Source organism: Lepisosteus oculatus, unplaced genomic scaffold (assembly GCF_040954835.1).
Source record: "Lepisosteus oculatus isolate fLepOcu1 unplaced genomic scaffold, fLepOcu1.hap2 HAP2_SCAFFOLD_40, whole genome shotgun sequence".
NCBI lineage: Eukaryota > Metazoa > Chordata > Actinopteri > Semionotiformes > Lepisosteidae > Lepisosteus > Lepisosteus oculatus.
The window spans coordinates 2,372,016-2,391,710 of NW_027167934.1; the positions used below are offsets into that span (position 1 = coordinate 2,372,016).

The following is a 19,695-nucleotide window of genomic DNA, read 5'->3' on the forward strand; positions in this document are numbered from 1 at the left end:
CTTTCACAGATGCGCAAAGAAAAATGTTGGGGGTGCACGCTTCAAGGTGCCTTACAGCTGTAGGGAGTGATTCGAGACGATTTGTGGCGTGTGCTCGTTCCCATATACCGTACGCCCCGGGGTGCAGTGCTAAGATGAAGTACAATACCGCTTGGGCACGTAACGGCGTTACACGCAAGTGCGGGACTTGAGGCTTTTCGTTTGTTCATTTTGTTTTGCTCTGCTTTGCTTTGTTTCGTGGTCAAGAGGCGTAAGGTAAGTCGTAATCCAGGGAGAACACTGGTGGCAAACAGTCCGAGGTGAGAGGCGAGGTCCAAAGTCGAAAAGGCAGAAGGGGAGTCCAATATCCAGAATAAACGAGGTAATGGAAAAAACGCCAGGTAGAGCTCTCAAGGAGTAGACTCAATACCAGCGGGAAGCAAGTAAAGATGGTAAAAATAGCACTGCGTACCCCACGGTGGAGTGTGTGCAGGTGGGTTAACTCGTGCGGCGGCGTTTGTTAATAATCACCCTCTGCTGGTGCTGTTTAGATTGCTTAAGAGTTGGTCTTAACTGCCTGGCGGTCATGACAAGCTCCTCTTTAAGCTGTGGTTTAGTTTTGCATTCATGTGTTTCTAGAGCAGTTATTTATGGGGGTGGGTGGGTCCTTCACAGAGGCTCAGGACAAATCCCCTGCATGAAAGTCTACTGTGTGCGTTCAAATAGTCACAGGTCAAGAGCCAGGCAGGAGGACAATGGACAGATGAGCCAACGAACTAAAAATAAAAGAACAGATATGAAAAAGCCACCATCTTTTTCTTTTTGACATTTTCCGACTTTCATGCAAGCCAGGACAAAGTTGCTCGTAGCTACTTGTGGATTCAAATACTCTATCGAGTGCTTTGATGAGTTTTTGCAATTTGATTGTCGTCCTGTCAGCCTGTTTCTGTTTTTTTTTTTTCAATCTAGGGATGGAAAGTATGAGGGAAATGATGGAGCAATCAATAACCGCTCCGGAAAAATGGCAGAAAGAAATGGTCCGTCACTAAGGACATTTGTGAAGCAGAGGAGTGACATCACCACAAAGGCGACTTATTCTGCTGATCGTTTTGGTGAATAATGATTGAGGCGTGTTAAGAGAAAGGTAGCTGCGTCAGCATGCTTAGGCTGCAAAGGATAAAGCAAAGGTTTACTCCATGCTGAAAAGAGAAGAAAAGAAGCACAACGTTTCGACTGTGGAGCCTTCTACGCCATCTTCTTTAGCGGTGATGATGTTTACATTGGAAAAACTGAGACACGCATACTGGAGGGGCTTGAACCACCAACTTTTCAGCACCACAGAGTCTGACAGTCTTTTGTGCACCCTACATTTGCAGGTTTATGGTCAAAGAAAACAATCACTTGCGCTTCTTGCAGCCGGCAATCTTTTTCCACTGACAACCAAGAAATGGATTTCATCTTTCACAAGCTGTATGGATTTCTTCAAAAACAAGTTATTCCAGAAAGGAAATGAATTCTTGCATTAAACTGAACCAAGCTGTACATGTTTGTCTGAAATGATACATTCGGCACAACAAGACACGGAGAGAGGCACCGCTGGTATTCAGACCCAGGATCGCCTGCTTACTAGGCGGGCACTTTAAGCCACTAGGGAACAGCGCCAGCGGAGCACCGCGCTTTTACAGACACTTGGACACATCTGCGTTCGGTGTGCACTTAACCTGCTCTCTGAGCCCGTTGCCTCCGTCCCATTTAATAGCAGAACTGACGCCAAGAGAAATGATGAGAAATGGCATTTATCGGGCACTTTTCATGTCCAAGGAGCTCAATGCCCTTGACACCTCCCCAAGGCGACAGAGCTGTGCATTCTTTGGCGACACCATTTTTTCTTTTGTTTAATTTCTATACTTATTGATAGAATAAAAACGATATGTCATGTACTGTAAGGGAAATGTCTCTTTTCATGGGGAAAGCTAGCACCAGCAAATGTTGTGTTTAGAAGAAGTGATTTAACATGACACGTGACCTAATTTACCGGAGCAAAAGCTCACCCAGCAAGCCCTGCTTTACTTCTACAGGAGAGAAGTACTGTAGAGTCTGCAAGATGTTCAGCTGGGTAGCTACGTCAGCATGCCTCGGCTGCAAAGGAACAAGTACTAGGTTTATTGCATGCTGAAAAGAGAAGAACGGAAACACAGCGTTTCGACTGTGAGGTCTTCTCACACCTGAAGAAGCCTCACACCTGTAAAAGGCTCCATGGTTTTCTTTCTTCTCTTTTCAACATGGAATACACCTATTGTCTGCAAGATGTGACAATTTCATGGTGTTTTGGAAGAAAACCTTTTTTCTTTGAATTCAAAATCAATCGGAATTTCAGCACAACACATCAACACTTTTTCTGTTTTAAGGAGATGATATTTTAAACCTGACAAAAATAGTAGGAAACACAAGTTTCTTGCTGTGAAAATTTAGATGGGGAAGTGTACTACTAGTAGCAGTGTAGAGCTCTCTGTGGTGGAGTGCAAGCGCATGTTCTATGGGCCAGTGGCGTAATGGATAATGCGTCTGACTTCGGATCAGAAGATTGGAGGTTCGAGTCCTGCCTGGCTCGTGAGGCTTTTAAACCTCTCAGGTTCCTAGGTAACAGGTTGCCGTCATGTATATGAACTATAGAAAAGCATTTGCCACAACCCGTAAATTAGCACGCAAGTGCGGGCTGGTGAACACAGAACTGTATGGAGATCATCTCCAGCTCCGAGCTCAATTGCAATGAAAAAACATGCAGAACAGAACTGGAGAGCAGCTGAATTTGTGCTCGGTAGGGTGGGGAGGACTCAGCATTGCTATTGTTCTAATTGGCATGAACTGCAGGGGATCTGAATCAGAACATGTCAGTCAGTTTGATCATTGCGTCAATATGTAGGCCACGTTAATACAGAATTATTACTTTGTCTGTCTCGTCTTTGTATATAGCTGAATGTCCCTGACAATTTCATGTTAGTTTTTAAGAACGACATTGGTGCTAATATATACATATATAGCATATAAGGAACACGTAAAAGTTTAGTCCATGCTGAAAAGATAAGAAAACCGCCACAACGTTTCATCTTGGAATAAATCTTTACTTGTTGTTTTGCAGCCTACCCATTCTGACCTAACTCCTCCCTTGAAATTCCCTAACAGATAAGGGTACGTAACGGCTCATGCGATGCTCAGTTGCAATTTGTCCCAAAACAAACAAGAACAGCAGCTGAGGGTTTGAGTTTGAACATGCACTGTATTAAAGCAGCTTTTATTTCCATTGATAAATGCTAGATATTCCTACAGAGATTCTCCAGGTGAGTAAGCGATTCCTGTTTCTGTTTCTATTTCTGTTTCATATATACAGTATATATATGTTACATGTGTCTCTGCAATAGTATAAATGTGTTATACACTATCAGGGGCTGCTTTTTTGTGCACCTCATCTACAACAAGGGTTTTTTTTTCATTTATGTTTGTGGACCTTCACCATTTGAGGAAGTGAGTTAGATAAGAAAGTTACAGGTATGGTGAGCAATGACTGACAAAGGCACGTACTGCGTATTCCTTACAGAAGTGTAAGCAATTTGTTCTAAAAAACACCGGCTAAAGTCCAACATCGTTAGCAATCTTATTACTTAAACAGAATTAACATCAATAAACTGTAAGGTGCTGGTACATGCGAGTAGATTTGATCTTCTATTAAACAAAAATGCAATTACAGCTCTAAAAAGGTCAACCTAGACTTCTGTAACAGATCTGTTCAGCTCATCGCTGTTTCTCTGACCTTGTGAGTCTTTGGAATTTTAAAAGTGTATTTTGCTTGCCTTTCATGTGGTCTGTGTACAAGTCACTGTGGCGTATGCGGTCCTACACAGCCTTGCTATAGACGTGACGAGCCTCCGCTATGTTGCAATGGAGAACAGGTTCAGTACGGAGCTGCCGAGAAAATTCAGCTGGAAAGCTCGTTGCAGAAAAGCATCGTTATCTGTGTCCAGCGGCAAAGCGTCCATCGTGGGTGCTGAAGAATCGATTTCACAGGCTGCGGGTCCAGGCGATTTAGAGTGTTAAAGGTCCCAGCGAAAACGAAACGGCGCTGGTCCTTTTACACGCACGCACGCAACCAAATGCAAAGGACGCCGTAGTCGGCAGGATTTGAACCTGCGCGGGGAGACCCCAACGGATTTCAAGTCCGTCACCTTAACCCCACTCGGCCACGACTACAGCGAGCGCCGCGGCCGCTGCCTTCTTGCTACAATCGAACAGGGAGTGCGAGGCGGCGGCGGCAGCGGAGGCAACTTTTTTCAAGTTCGCTCTCCGTTTAAGAAACCTTTTACGCCATACGTGCAAGCAGACACACACACACACACCTCAGAGGACTTAAGGGTGGCTTCAAGTTGGAATGATAAAGTCTCCCCGTTCGGACATGAAAACAGAACGTTCTTAGACTGAAAGCAATCAACAACGGAGACATGTGGACGACGATTTTAGTCACTGCAGTTTGAATAGCATTTTTACTCCAGTTACAGGAGATGCACCAATGGCCCTTGACCTACGCTCTTACCAATGCCTTGAACATTCAAACAAAACAGCCCTCAAGTCCTGCGGTTTAATATAACGCTGTTACGTGTCGAGGCAGTATTTTTCTCTGTCCTACCGTTGAGACACGGGGCGTATATGGAAACGGACACATGCTACGGATCGTCTCTAATCGGTCCCTACAGTTGGAAGGCTCCTTGAAGCGTGCACCCCCATCATTCATCTTTGCGCATCTGTGAAAGGTAGACTCTTGAGCAATGTTTGAGCCAGCTCTAAGGCAACTAGTGCTATTGGACAGACACCTCTGGAAGATCCTAAGAGTCTCTTAACACCACTTCCAGCAGTAAGCTTAATTGTTCGCTGGAGGTCTCCCACCCAGGTACTGACCAGGCAAAGAATCACCAGTACATTGAATGAGGAAGTTAATCCTGAAATCCAATTACATATCTCAAGGTAAGACAAATCCATAAGAACATGTCTTAGTATTACTTCGTTTACATTAGTATGGCACTGAGTTGGAGCTCATCTTTAAGCTGTGGTTTAGTTTTGCATTCATGTGTTTCTAGAGCAGTTATTTATGGGGGTGGGTGGGTCTTCCACAGAGGCTCAGGACAAATCCCCCGCCTGAAAGTCTAATGTGTGCGTTCAGACAGTCACAGGTCAAGAGCCAGGCAGGAGGACAATGGACAGAAGAGCCAACGAACTAAAAATAAAAGAACAGATATGAAAAAGCCACCATCTTTTTCTTTTTGACATTTTCCGACTTTCATGCAAGCCAGGACAAAGTTGCTCGTAGCTACTTGTGGATTCAAATACTCTATCGAGTGCTTTGATGAGTTTTTGCAATTTGATTGTCGTCCTGTCAGCCTGTTTCTGTTTTTTTTTTTCAATCTAGGGATGGAAAGTATGAGGGAAATGATGGAGCAATCAATAACCGCTCCGGAAAAATGGCAGAAAGAAATGGTCCGTCACTAAGGACATTTGTGAAGCAGAGGAGTGACATCACCACAAAGGCGACACATTCTGCTGATGGTTTTGGTGAATAATGATTGAGGCGCGTTAAGAGAAAGGTAGCTGTGTCAGCATGCGTAGGCTGCAAACGATCAAGCAAAGGTTTACTCCATGCTGAAAAGAGAAGAAAAGAAGCACAACGTTTCGACTGTGGAGCCTTCTGCGCCATCTTCTTTAGCGGTGATGATGTTTACATTGGAAAAACGGAGACATGCGTCCCTGGGTGGGCTTGAACCACCAACCTTTCGGTTAACAGCCGAACGCGCTAACCGATTGCGCCACAGAGACTGACGGCCGCTTGTGCTCCCTACATTTGCAGGTTTATGGTCAAAGAAAACAATCACTTGCGCTTCTTGCAGCCGGCAATCTTTTTCCACTGACAACCAAGAAATGGATTTCATCTTTCACAAGCTGTATGGATTTCTTCAAAAACAAGTTATTCCAGAAAGGAAATGAATTCTTGCATTAAACTGAACCAAGCTGTACATGTTTGTCTGAAATGATACATTCGGCACAACAAGACACGGAGAGAGGCACCGCTGGTATTCAGACCCAGGATCGCCTGCTTACTAGGCGGGCACTTTAAGCCACTAGGGAACAGCGCCAGCGGAGCACCGCGCTTTTACAGACACTTGGACACATCTGCGTTCGGTGTGCACTTAACCTGCTCTCTGAGCCCGTTGCCTCCGTCCCATTTAATAGCAGAACTGACGCCAAGAGAAATGATGAGAAATGGCATTTATCGGGCACTTTTCATGTCCAAGGAGCTCAATGCCCTTGACACCTCCCCAAGGCGACAGAGCTGTGCATTCTTTGGCGACACCATTTTTTCTTTTGTTTAATTTCTATACTTATTGATAGAATAAAAACGATATGTCATGTACTGTAAGGGAAATGTCTCTTTTCATGGGGAAAGCTAGCACCAGCAAATGTTGTGTTTAGAAGAAGTGATTTAACATGACACGTGACCTAATTTACCGGAGCAAAAGCTCACCCAGCAAGCCCTGCTTTACTTCTACAGGAGAGAAGTACTGTAGAGTCTGCAAGATGTTCAGCTGGGTAGCTATGTCAGCATGCCTCGGCTGCAAAGGAACAAGTAATAGGTTTATTGCATGCTGAAAAGAGAAGAAAGGAAACACAACGTTTCGGCCGTGAGGTCTTCTCACACCTGAAGAAGCCTCACACCTGTAAAAGGCTCCATTGTTTTCTTTTTTCTCTTTTCAACATGGAATACACCTATTGTCTGCAAGATGTGACAATTTCACGGTGTTTTGGAAGAAAACGTTTTTTCTTTGAATTCAAAATCAATCGGAATTTCAGCACGACACATCAACACTTTTTCTGTTTTAAGGAGATGATATTTTAAACCTGATAAAAATAGTAGGAAACACAAGTTTCTTGCTGTGAAAATTTAGATGGGGAGGTGTACTACTAGTAGCAGTGTAGAGCTCTCTGTGGTGGAGTGCAAGCGCATGTTCTATGGGCCAGTGGCGTAATGGATAACGCGTCTGACTTCGGATCAGAAGATTGTAGGTTCGAGTCCTGCCTGGCTCGTGAGGCTTTTAAACCTCTCAGGTTCCTCGGTAACAGGTTGCCGTCATGTATATGAACTATAGAAAAGCATCTGCCACAACCCGTAAATTAGCACGCAAGTGCGGGCTAGTTAACACAGAACTGTATGGAGATCATCTCCAGCTCCGAGCTCAATTGCAATGAAAAAACATGCAGAACAGAACTGGAGAGCAGCTGAATTTGTGCTCAGTAGGGTGGGGAGGACTCAGCATTGCTATTGTTCTAATTGGCATGAACTGCAGGGGATGTGAATCAGAACATGTCAGTTAGTTCGATCATTGCGTCAATATGTAGGCCACGTTAATACAGAATTATTACTTTGTCTGTCTCGTCTTTGTATATAGCTGAATGTCCCTGACAATTTCATGTTAGTTTTTAAGAACGACATTGGTGCTAATATATACATATATAGCATATAAGGAACACGTAAAAGTTTAGTCCATGCTGAAAAGATAAGAAAACCGCCACAACGTTTCATCTTGGAATAAATCTTTACTTGTTGTTTTGCAGCCTACCCATTCTGACCTAACTCCTCCCTTGAAATTGCCAAACAGATAAGGGTACGTAACGGCTCATGCGATGCTCAGTTGCAATTTGTCCCAAAACAAACAAGAACAGCAGCTGAGGGTTTGAGTTTGAACATGCACTGTATTAAAGCAGCTTTTATTTCCATTGATAAATGCTAGATATTCCTACAGAGATTCTCCAGGTGAGTAAGCGATTCCTGTTTCTGTTTCTATTTCTGTTTCATATATATATATACAGTATATATACAGTATTGTACTATTATTATATAATTCGTTACACTGTGGCTGTGTTGTGTGTGTTAAGCTGCTGTTGCACTGCAATTTCCCTCACGGGATCAATAAAGTATCTATCTATAAGAAGACATTACCAACAACGACCACAAGATGGAGATATTGTCTAGACATTACCAACAACGACCACAAGATGGAGATATTGTCCAAAGAGGCAAGAAGGGCAAAGCCGCGATAAGGTAAAATCATTTTTTGTAAGAGATTGGTGTCAGAATGCACATCCGTATCCCAAACAGAATCTCTAGTAAAATATGATCATTTGTGAAACAGGCAAATGAGTGTCTGCTACAATATGATTGCTACAGATGCAGCCATTCAAAATGTGCGGGCGATACTGCATTATTTTCCGGTACGCTGTACGCAGTCTACCGCGAGTTACCGGTAAATACCGCGAGTTACCGGTAAATACCGCTAGCAAAATAATAGTATCCGGAATTTCCGCAAGGTGGAGCTAATAAAGCTCAACTTCTCATGTTTGAGCTGTAGCCATCAAAGTCTTTAATGAAGATATTACTAATAGTATTAATAATAAATGACCTTGGACAAGCTGTAAACTCAAAGTATTGCCCTGGTCCACATTATTTTTTTCACTGACCTTCTTTGTAAAAGTAACACCACAGCATTTCGCAATCATGCATTTTTTTCCAATCATGCAAAGTACAGTAATTTTTGAGAATCGATTCACCATGCCTTTCACATGCTCATAAAAGAGATTGATTTAGGAACATAAACATATTACCGTATGCAAACTGTACTGTATACAGTTTGTATATGTATATGTATATGTATATGTATATTTAATGTCTTAACTGTGCCCGTTTAAGTATTGAATATTTATATGGAATTTTACCACTGAAGGGAAATCTTAGTGCCTGAGCATAAAAAGAATAGGAGCGTAATGCAACGCGTGTGAAGGCCATAAACGATATTAATTTTGGAACATAAACATACAGTATATGGCTGGTCTCGGTACTTTAAAGAAAACATACACGAAACATGGTTTCATTATGACCAGAATCGGTCTTGAGATATTTTTAACTTGATTTACAGTATTTGAGAGGTATGTCTTGACACCGATACTACGTAAATACTCCTCACGTATATGTTTCTAGGTTTATATTATGCATTTCATACGGTCAAATTGCTTTTGAGCAACTGATAAGAAGCGCGAAACGGTATGCCCAGGGCGTTTTAGTTTTTGTTTTGTTTTAATGCAGTGCAGTGGATTGATTAGAGATATCAAGTACATACAAGTCATTTTTTAAATGTTGTAGTTCGTCTTGTAAAAATGTTACGAGTACATCATCTGTCAACAATTACACAGGTTCTGTTTCCATATTGCGGTTTTTGGTTACGTAATACTATTTTCTAATTTCACGTTGTGAATATATGATTTGGGCAAACAGAGCCGCAAAGAAGTACATTATGGGTTGTTGTTGTTTTTTTGCAGTTTTATCTAAAATAAGCGATGCTTAAACCTTTGTCTGATTCTTGTGAAACTATCCACACGACAGTTACCTAGGAGTTGACTTCAGTGATGTCACTGATGGGATGTTTCTAAAAATCCATCCTCTGTAAAACATCTTCTCTAGTTGTTCTGCATATGTATTCGCTAATGAAGCTGTGTGTTCTGAGCCTGGTTCTCTACATTTCTGTATGAACCAGCTTAGAGGGCTAAAGACAGCTTGTGTTTAAATTGAGTGTAAGGTAATTTATGCTTCTAAAGTCATGGTCAGCATTTATTATTGTACTGTGCTGTAAACTTCTTCTGTGCCTAATTACATTATTTTATAGTCGATAATGTTTCTGTAGTGCTTTTTCAGCCCTCAGCATGTGACTGCGCTGGTGGTGCTGTGGGTTAGGTTCCTGACTCCTATGTCACATGGTCTGTGGTTGAATCTCATGGAACTATGACTTTAATTTTTAACAAACATTTCTTTGAAAAAATGAAACATTTCCCTTGGTCAGAGATTAAATAAAACCTCACTCGCATCAAAACAAATTTATATTTCTAAATATCACAACATGATCGAATTTACGTCTTTTTAATAACAATGAATAGTCACCTATGCGTTACAAAATAAACATTTATATTGATTTGAATCGAGTTTTGATTTAAATCGTAAACGCGTGTTTAAAGGCGATATACTGTATAAAAGCGCTGATTCTTATGGAATGTGTTTGGCCGGGGATTCAAAAAAAATATTTTTTTTAATCGCGTATCTAAGGAAAATTGCAGTATAACTTTGTTCATGCACAAACAGTGGCATGTTACATTATAATTTGGGTGTCTCCTCTTGCCAGAAAGCTCTAAATTGGATTTTGAGTGCGGTTTTTGACTTTTTCTAAATTGCAACCCATAAATAAAGCTGATACAGTTTAGACTTACTGTATTCTAAACTGTATTACAACATCACATTGGACAATGCAACGTAAATTGCAAAAATGCACTTGGAATCTGTCCAAGCCCTACTACGAAAATTATTAAAACTGCGACACTTATCATTCATCTTTAAATAAACTTTATTTTATATAGCGTTTTAAGCGAATAGGTAATTAGATTGCTCATAAACCTAATCGCTTTTTCTACATAAACACAGCGTGATTGCTCTCTGAAAATGCTTTTTTCTTTATATTTAGGCTCAGATTTCAACTATAGATTGTATTATTATAAACTTTCTTGGAAAAATGTCTTTTATGTAAACCATGTTTGCTATTAATTCATTTAGGGCTAAAATACGTTCATTGTCTTCCAATCGAGTCGAGTTGACATTGGAAGCTTGCCACGCCCGGACTGTTACACCAACGCATTAGCATGTTGAAGCGATTTCATTGAGGAGGCCATCTACTAGTTAACACTGTACTTCCTACTTTGAAAACACCTGTGAAATTGGTTTAATTCGTCACAGCCAGCACTCCGGCAGAGAGGGGGGTTGTACTCGTTAATGTCTGATGACATACAAGTGGAAAGATTACAGATTTTAATCGTTTTTTTTCTGAACCAGGGAAAATCTGATCATGTTTCTCTATAACAATAATAAAAAACTTTATTTTAAATTATTTTACATATCCCGCTTGCACATCGCACGACTTTAATAAATCTATTCTTTATTAATACTAAATAAATAATACTAAAAATACTACAGCAAAGAGGTCACTTGATTTTTGGAATAATTCCAAATAGCACAATGATCCACTGGCATTCCTGAAGTCTGTTTAGTGCATAATCTTCCAAATACAATCACTAAGCAATTATAAGAATTATACCATCCTATTTCTTTGTGATGTCCTGTAAAAACTAAACCTATTTTTATAAGGCTTTTACTCAAAAGGTTTCCAAACACACAAAGCATTTGTGAAGTACTATAGTATTTCTAAAGGTTACTGGTACAACATCAATCATTAAAGCTTAACAATAAAGTTTAGATTGCTGACTATGGACTAACTACATTAACTAACTGCAATGCAACATTATACATTTTACAAGAATATCTGGTTGAATTCTTGCATTTGTAGCCAATTTAATGCGAGAGAAATAAGCCAATTTAATTATTTCACAAAAAATAATGTAATATAAAATGGATGTTTTTAACTTTATTGTAGTGTTTTAGAAACTAATATGTCTTCAAAAATGGTTGTTTTTCACTCCTAGGAATGAAAGCTGTTGTTATATGATGTTTATTTTCAAATTTGGAAAAATCAAAGGATTCTAGCTTTCTCCCCTTGCAGGCATCGGACACAGAGAACCTCATGGTTTTCCTAAAAATCATTTTTTATGTTCCCTGGTGTTCCAAACTTAGTTTTAATTTGTTATTATGTTAAAAACAGGGTAATAAATTTCTAATTGGACTATAAATAATGTCATATTGTCTGCTATAAAACTGATGTTTTCAACTCTATTGTAGAGATTCTAGAATCATCTAATAGAGAATTGAAATAAAAAAGGGCATAAGAAAACATTACCAACAACGACCACAAGATGGAGATATTGTCTAGACATTACCAACAACGACCACAAGATGGAGATATTGTCCAAAAAGGCAAGAAGGGCAAAGCCGCGATAAGGTAAAATCATTTTTTGAAAGAGATTGCTGTCAGAATGCACAACTGAATCCCAAACAGAATCTCTAGTCAAATATGATCATTTGTGAAACAGGCAAATGAGTCTCTCAGGTGCCCATTGCTCATTTTCAGACACATTTATGCAATACCTTCACCATGCGTTGAGCAACAGGGATTAAAGATACCAGAGGTAAGGTTTAAAAGTGATTCTGAGGTGCAACACATCAGCAATACAGCTAGGCATCTGAAATGCGGGGTTTGAGAGCCCTTCAGGGAACACCGTACCCTAAAGGTACCAGAAGTCCAGTAGTATAAGCATTAAGTCACTGTCACCCCTGTTACAATGTGATTGCTACATATCTTCATTTCTTTGGTTTTTAAGGAGTAAGAGTGCAGGGGGTCTAAATCTGCGATCCAGTGTGTTGAAGTATTTCACAACATTACCTGTAGCCCGTATGGAAATAAATACTAATTCTGATTATTGCCCTGGGCATGTACCAATAAATCACTGAGCATATATATATATATATCACTGTGTTGAAGCTAGAGACCTGTATGTAATATTATGGTGCTAAAATGTCATTTTCACATATATTAATGTAATAAATGATTGCTTATGCTTTATAAACAAATCTAATTAAAATAAATGATTAAGTTTTGTATTTATCTTGTACCATAGAACATGATTTTCTTTGTATTTCAAGCCCACAAAGTGTCCAAATGACGCACTACATGATATAAGGAAGATTATCACATGCATATCGGTATTATCTTTCTTATGAAAATGCATTCCTTTCATTACCTTTTACTTTTTAAAATGAACTCAAATTGTGTATAATGTAATAATTTAAGTAGAAGTGCTTCACTGCTCTATGCCGTCTGGAAATAAATCCTCAGACTACTTACTGCCCTGGGCATGTACCAATAAATTACAGGAGCACATCTATATATCACTGCGTTGAAGCAGGAGACACACAATCACTGCAAACACATCCTAAATACAGTGTTCTAGCACCTTTGACCTCATCCAGAACATATCATTTCTTGAAAGGGATTGCTGTCCGAATGCACATCTGAATCCCAAACAGAATCTCTAGTAAAATACGATCATTTGTGAAACAGGCAAATGACTGTCTCAGGGGCCCATTCCTCATTCTCAAGACACATGTATGCAGTACGTACACCATGCATTGAGCAATAGGGATTAAAGACACCACAGCTAAGGTTAGAAGTCATTCTGACTATATTCTAAAATATTGGACTCATATTCTTATGATGGCAGACATGATGCTGCGTTTAAAACCGGGGTTAATGGACATTATATGACTGTCAATTCTGTTTTGTTTTGGAGACTCTTGGCTGCCTATATGGTACACTGCAGCGTGAAGGAATTATTTTCCAAAACTGTGTCAGCTCAAAAGTTGTAAGAGAACCTCTCCAGCTGCTTTAACTCTCTTCATTTTTGTCATTTAATTGTCTGTCGGCACTATGTGGCAGCGTTGCATGACAACCCCTCTCACCACGGAAAGGAACCTAACAGCTTTGGTAAGAGAGGAGAAAAGGACCTGGCCAGTAAGGGGCACCAACCCGTGACTTTGGCGTTATTAGCACCATGCTCTAACCAACTCAGCTAACCGGCCTCACGACAGTGGTTCTCTCTGTGCTGCAAAAAATCGAACTCAGGAAATTTCTTTTGCCCTCCTTTGAATAGAAAGCCGTGTAATTCAGTGTACGGGCTTTCTCATGCAGTTTCATGGTTCTTGTAACCCAAATCCTACACTGGCCTGAAGTGCCCCCCATTTCACAGAATTTTTCAGCTGATTTAAAATGTACCTAAAGGAGAAGCATTATTGAAGACGATCAATTACCAAGAGCTTTTGTCAAAGGTTTTGGTGGTCATTTTTAATGACCACAGAGCGATGTGACCTCGGTTTTACATCTCATCCAAAAGACAGCGCCCTTTTACAACACAGTGTCTCCGTCACTATGCTGGGGCATTGGGACCCGCACAGACCTCAGGGTGAGCGCCCCACCGCCGGCACCATTAACACCGCTTCCAGCTGGAAGGTTTGTTTTTCCCTGTAGCTCACCCTCATCCGGGTACTGACCTGGCTCACACCTGCTTAGCTTCAGTGGGTTTTCAGTTGCGAGTTGCAAGGGGATGCAAGTGATGGAGCAGCTAGCTGCAAAAGCCACTGCATTGGCGGGGAATCAAAGCCGAGCCTCCTGCGTGGCAAGCGAGAATTCTACCACTGAACCACCAACGCTCAGAACCCGGGCCTTCAAAAAAGACGCTTTTTTGGTGCTCTGTGCAAAAAGCGTCGACATCTGCTTCCAGCTGTAAAATGCCATTCGCGGACGCTGAAGAACTTATTTGCAAGGGAGCGGGTACAAGCAATTTGGCATTTTAAAACCACCAGGAACACCGAACAGGCGCGCTTCTTTGCTTGCGCCGAAACACAACGACAGGAGGTGGACAACGTAGTCTGCAGGATTCGAACCTCTTTCTGTCTATTATATACTAAATGTTCTCTTGTCTGTCTCTTGTTTGTATAGAACTGAATGTCCCTGACAATGTACTGTTAGTTTTAATTGAAGAACGGCATTTGTGTTCAAATATATCAGACAAGTTTACGTAACTGCTCATGCGACACTCAGTTGTAATTAGTCAAGAAATAAAGTCGAACAACAGCTGCGGGTTTGATTCTGAACGTATCAGATTGCAGCACCTTTTACTTCCATTGACAAATGATAGAGATTCGAAGAGAGATCCTTCAGACCAGCAAGCAAACCCACGGCTATTTCGGTTTTCTATCTAGGCAACGTTGGTGTCTGCAATAGCATACATGAAAGCGTGATGCAATTTCTGTGGCTAAATTTGTTGCACGTCATGCACAGTAAGAGTGTTTCTAACACCAAATAAAAAGTCAACAATTAGCGATCACGCCTTCTCCTCAGTTAACCCACTGAAACCCTTGCTGTTAACAGTTCTTTAATGCATGCTTTACGAGCACCTACATATTGTGTCGGTTCTTTCAGTTTTATTCATTAGGTTTTCAAAGGCATAAGTAGAACACCAGAGGTGCGAACGCAAGATGTGTGGTTATCTGAAGAACTCATTTCCATGGCAGCGGGGCCAAGCTATTTAGTGTTTTTATAGTACCAGGGAAGGAGAAGCGGCACTTCACCTTTGCCGCGCAGGCACAAGGAGACGTGCGGCAGACGCCGTAGTCGGCAAGATTTGAACCTGCATGGGGAGTCCCCAACGGATTTCAAGTCCATCGCCTTAACCACTCGGCCACGACTACAGCGAGTTCACCATCGCCGCATTCCTCCTTTAATCTAACACGGAGTGCGACGTGGCTGCGGAAACCTTTTCAAAGTCGCTCTCCGTTAAAAAAAAATAATACCTTTGACAAAATACGTGCCGGCAGACAGACACGCCTCAGAGGGTTTAAGGCTGGCTTCATGTCGGAATGATAAAGTCTCCCCGTCCGGACATGAAAATGCCACTTTGTTACACACAAAAAAAGAATCAACAACAGAGAAATGCCCACAAGCATTTGAAAAGCCGCACCACGTCGCACTTGAAATAGCTCTTACATTAGTGGTAGACGCAGGAATCGCATTTTTATTTACGCTCTTACCAACGCGATGGAAAGCAAAACAAAGCAAAGCAGAGCAAAACAAAACGAACAAACGAAAACCCTGCACATAACGCCGTTACGTGCCCAAGTGGTATTGTACGTCATCCTAGCACTGCACCCCGGGGCGTACGGTACATGGGAACGAGCACACGCCACGAATCGTCTCGAATCACTCCCTACAGCTGTAAGGCGCCTTGAAGCGTGCACCCCCAACATTCTTCTTTGCGCATCTGTGAAAGGTAAACTCTTGAGCAAACTCTGAACCAGCTCTAAGGAAACTAATCCGATTAGACGTAACTTTGACTCATCTTTTTACGCTCAGTGCTGGATTGCTCAAACTCCAGCTAGGGTTAGGGTTAGCATTACCACGCTACTTAGACACTTTGTTTACGCTCAGTGCTGGATTTTGGAAACTTCAGGACGAGTGGGAATTTTCTCCTATCTGTCCATTCTGTTTTGTTTTGGAGACTCTTGGCTGCCTATGTTGTACAGTGCAGCGTGAAGGAAACATTTTCCAAAACTGTGTCAGCTCAAGAGTTGTAAGAAAACCTCTCCAGCTGCTACAACTCTCTTCATTTTTGTCATTTAATGTGACACTCGATGTATAACTGGAGCCTCACATATGCAAATGGTGCGGCTCCAGTTCGACACCCAGTTCGACACCACTTTACAGTATATGACAAAAGCATGGCAAACTGTGCCGGACCAGCAGATAACTTCCGCTTATTTTGACCATATTAAACATTGGAAATCTTCCCACTTGCATTTGTGACACTTGATTTTGGCTCCACCTAAGAAACTCTTAAATCTTCTAACACTTTTCTCTTCTCCCGCAACACACTTGTCTGTCGGCACTATGTGGAAGCGTTGCATGACAACCCATCTCACCACGGAAAGGAACCTAACAGCTTTGGTAAGAGAGTAGAATTACCTGAAGAACTGCTTTCCATGGAAGCAGGACCAAGCGATGTAGCATTTTTATAGTACCAGGAAAGGAGAAGCGGCACTTCGCCTTTGCCACACAGGCACAAGGCGACGTGCAGCAGACGCCGTAGTCAGCAGGATTCGAACCTGAGCGGGGAGTCCTCAATGGATTTCAAGTCCATCGCCTTAACTACTCGGCCACAACTACAGCGAGCTCGCCGCCGCCGCATTCCTCCTCCGGAGTGCGAGGTGTCTGCGGAAACCTTTTTAAAGTCGCTCTCCGTTAAAAAAAAAATACCTTTCACAAGATACATGCCGGCAGACAGACACGCCTCAGAGGGTTTAAGGCTGGCTTCACGTTCAAATGATAAAGTCTCACCGTCCGGATGTCAAAATGCAACTTTGGCAGACAGAAAAAAAACATCAACAAACCACAAATGTGGACAAGGATTTTACAAGCTGCACCACACTGCACTTTCAAAAGCATTTACATTCGTGTTAGACGCAGGAATTGTCCTTGTTTTGCGCGCTTACGAACGCCATACAAATAAAACAGGTCTACGGGTCTGAAACCTGCTCCACGGAAAACAGTTCTGTTGCGCTTTTGATCAAAGGGAGATTCTCTGTTCTTACTTTTTCATGACATAACACCCAAAGGGGCTTCTTTGGAGCTGGATTCCAACCAGCATCCTAAATTTTCTTGGTCGTATCCTTTACAGTCCTCTGTTCGGTCGACATGGAACAGAAGGGGGCAGCTTTCCTCACACATACAGTGCAGTTCTGCATCAGACCTCTAACTCGTTTCCTTAGCTTGGATTTAAGCCACGAAGCAGGCTTCTACTGTATAAACGTCTAGAGGAATCACAAACTATTTGAGAGGCCATCATCCCAGGGGGAACTGACAAAGTCTATCCCTAAACACCTAGCGCAGTCTCTCGAGAGACTGTCAAAAATCGCTTTCTCCGTTTGTGCTGCAAGTAAGTGAAAATGCGGTCTCAACCCAGAGCCACTTGGCAGCAGCGGCACGTAAATACTGTTACTGCCACTGCTCGATACCGACGTTAGCCTACTATACCATGTTCAGCCACCGCTAGAAAATGTACAGCTCTAGTACTGGAGCAAACAGAAGGAGGGCCAACATCTAACAGGCACACGTGTCAGACATAGAGAGCGCCGAGGATGGGATTCGAACCCATGCGTGCAGAGCACAATGGATTAGCAGTCCATCGCCTTAACCACTCGGCCACCTCGTCAATGAAACTGGGCTGTCCAGACACGGGTTGGCACGCTCCAGATGATCTTTTTCTTTTTTTTCCCTCGTACTCGAGGGTCCTTTTCCTGTTCCACATGCGATTTCAACATTTTCCTTGGGAGATGTCAAGCCAGCAAGCCACTGCTGTGGTTCAGTGGCCAGTGTGGAGTTCAGTGGCCCTGTTGTACACAGAAAGCACATTGAGCTCCTTGGACATGAAAAGTTCCAGATAAAAGCCATTTGTCATCCTTTCTCTTGGTGTCGATGTTGCTATTGTATGTAAAGGTGGCAACTTGCTCAGCGAGCAGGCGGAGCACACACCGAATGCAGATGTGTCTGAGTGGTGTGTCCAAGTGGCTGCAAAAAAACAGTACTCCCGGGGCGCCGTGGCTTAGTTGGTTAAAGCGCCTGTCTAGTAAACAAGAAATCCTGGGTCCGAATCCCAGCGGTGCCTTTTTTTGTGCTGTGTTCTCGAACAGAACTGGTCATTATGGACAACCGCATATGCCTAGACTTAATTAAATGCAAGTATTCATTTCCTGTCTTGAACGACTTGTTTTTCTTAAAATGGATGCAACTTGCAAAACATGAAATACAAACCTCGCTAATCAGCGCTCGCGGCTGGCAAAAAAAAAAGAAGTCAGCAATGTTATTTTTCTTTAACCTTAACCCTGCTAATGGAGAAGAGTTAAACGACCGAGTCTATGCAGCTTAAACGGTGCTCACGTCGGGTTCTTAGCTGAAAGGGTGATAAATCCCGCTCACCCCAGTCCTTAATCTTTTAAAAGGATACAAAATTGAACCTAGTCGCCACATCACATACATCCTGTTCAACGATAAAAAGGTGACATCTATCCTCGATCCAGAGTAAATCCCACGTTGAGGGCATATTTTTTTCCACTTTACCATGAGTCGGGCTCGGCTGCACAGAGGCGAGAGCAGAGCAATGAGGTCACGGGGACAGGAGAGCCACACGCTGGCGGTTTAAACACGTGGAAGAAAACTGAAGGATCCACAGTATGTGGACCCTCCGTGCGCCATCAGTCCGCACTCCGGACTCTGAATCCTGCCATCCGAGTTAAGATCTCGGCGGAACCTGAGGCGCAGTTCTTTCTTAAAACGTAATCTGGTGAGCATTTCTAGAATCGTACTTGTATAGATGCAGCCTTGAATGTGTTGCTAGGTTAAAATTGATGACTTCTTGAACTTCAGTAGGCAACTGCCCTCTTGATTTTGGATTTAATTTCTTTATTACAGGGGCGCTTTTATGAAGACCGAGTCATGTTCAGGTACTTTGCTTGATGGAGGAAGCATATTTCGGACTCTGTGATCTGCTCACCTGGAAAGGTCTGCTGTACTACTACAAGAGAGAAGTAGAGTCTGGAAGAATGGACAATTTTATGATGCTTTGGAAGATAATGTTTTTTTTTTCTTTGAAATTGAAATGAATCAGAATATCAGTGCAAAAGACAAACTCTTGGTTTGGTTTAAAGAGATATGGTTTTAAAACAGACAAAATGTAGAAAACAGGTGTTTCTCACTTTTGGAAGAGAATGGACCGGGGGTAATATTTTACAAGTTATATAATAGTAAAATATTATATAATAGGGGTAATAGTCGCGAGGGGCTTCAGCTTTTTCGTGCTTAATATGGTGCGCTGTGGCCACGGCAGATATGGGATCTATAAAAGCCGAAAATTCTCCGATCATTGCCTGACACAGCTCCTCAAAGCTATTACAGACCTCAGGTCCTTGTCTAGACATCCACTCGTGGACCGCTCGGCTGGTAGTTTTCCTTACTAACATAGCCTTTTCCTGTTCGGACGCTTCGGGCATAAACTGCAAAGTATATCTCAGCTCATCAATGTAGG

At 42.0% G+C, this 19,695-nt stretch overlaps 5 non-coding genes across 5 annotated transcripts; 1 reads left to right on the plus strand and 4 right to left on the minus strand.

Annotated features, from left to right (window-relative positions):
- Positions 1–4,140: 4,140 nt before the first annotated feature.
- On the minus strand, positions 4,141–4,224 carry trnas-uga (transfer RNA serine (anticodon UGA)). Its single transcript has one exon. It is a non-coding gene; the product is annotated as a tRNA-Ser (tRNA).
- A 1,540-nt stretch (positions 4,225–5,764) lies between these two features.
- trnan-guu (transfer RNA asparagine (anticodon GUU)) lies at positions 5,765–5,838 on the minus strand. The gene has a single exon. It is a non-coding gene; the product is annotated as a tRNA-Asn (tRNA).
- A 1,193-nt stretch (positions 5,839–7,031) lies between these two features.
- On the plus strand, positions 7,032–7,104 carry trnar-ucg (transfer RNA arginine (anticodon UCG)). The gene has a single exon. It is a non-coding gene; the product is annotated as a tRNA-Arg (tRNA).
- An 8,124-nt stretch (positions 7,105–15,228) lies between these two features.
- trnas-uga (transfer RNA serine (anticodon UGA)) lies at positions 15,229–15,310 on the minus strand. Its single transcript has one exon. It is a non-coding gene; the product is annotated as a tRNA-Ser (tRNA).
- A 2,434-nt stretch (positions 15,311–17,744) lies between these two features.
- On the minus strand, positions 17,745–17,826 carry trnas-gcu (transfer RNA serine (anticodon GCU)). The gene has a single exon. It is a non-coding gene; the product is annotated as a tRNA-Ser (tRNA).
- Positions 17,827–19,695: the final 1,869 nt, after the last annotated feature.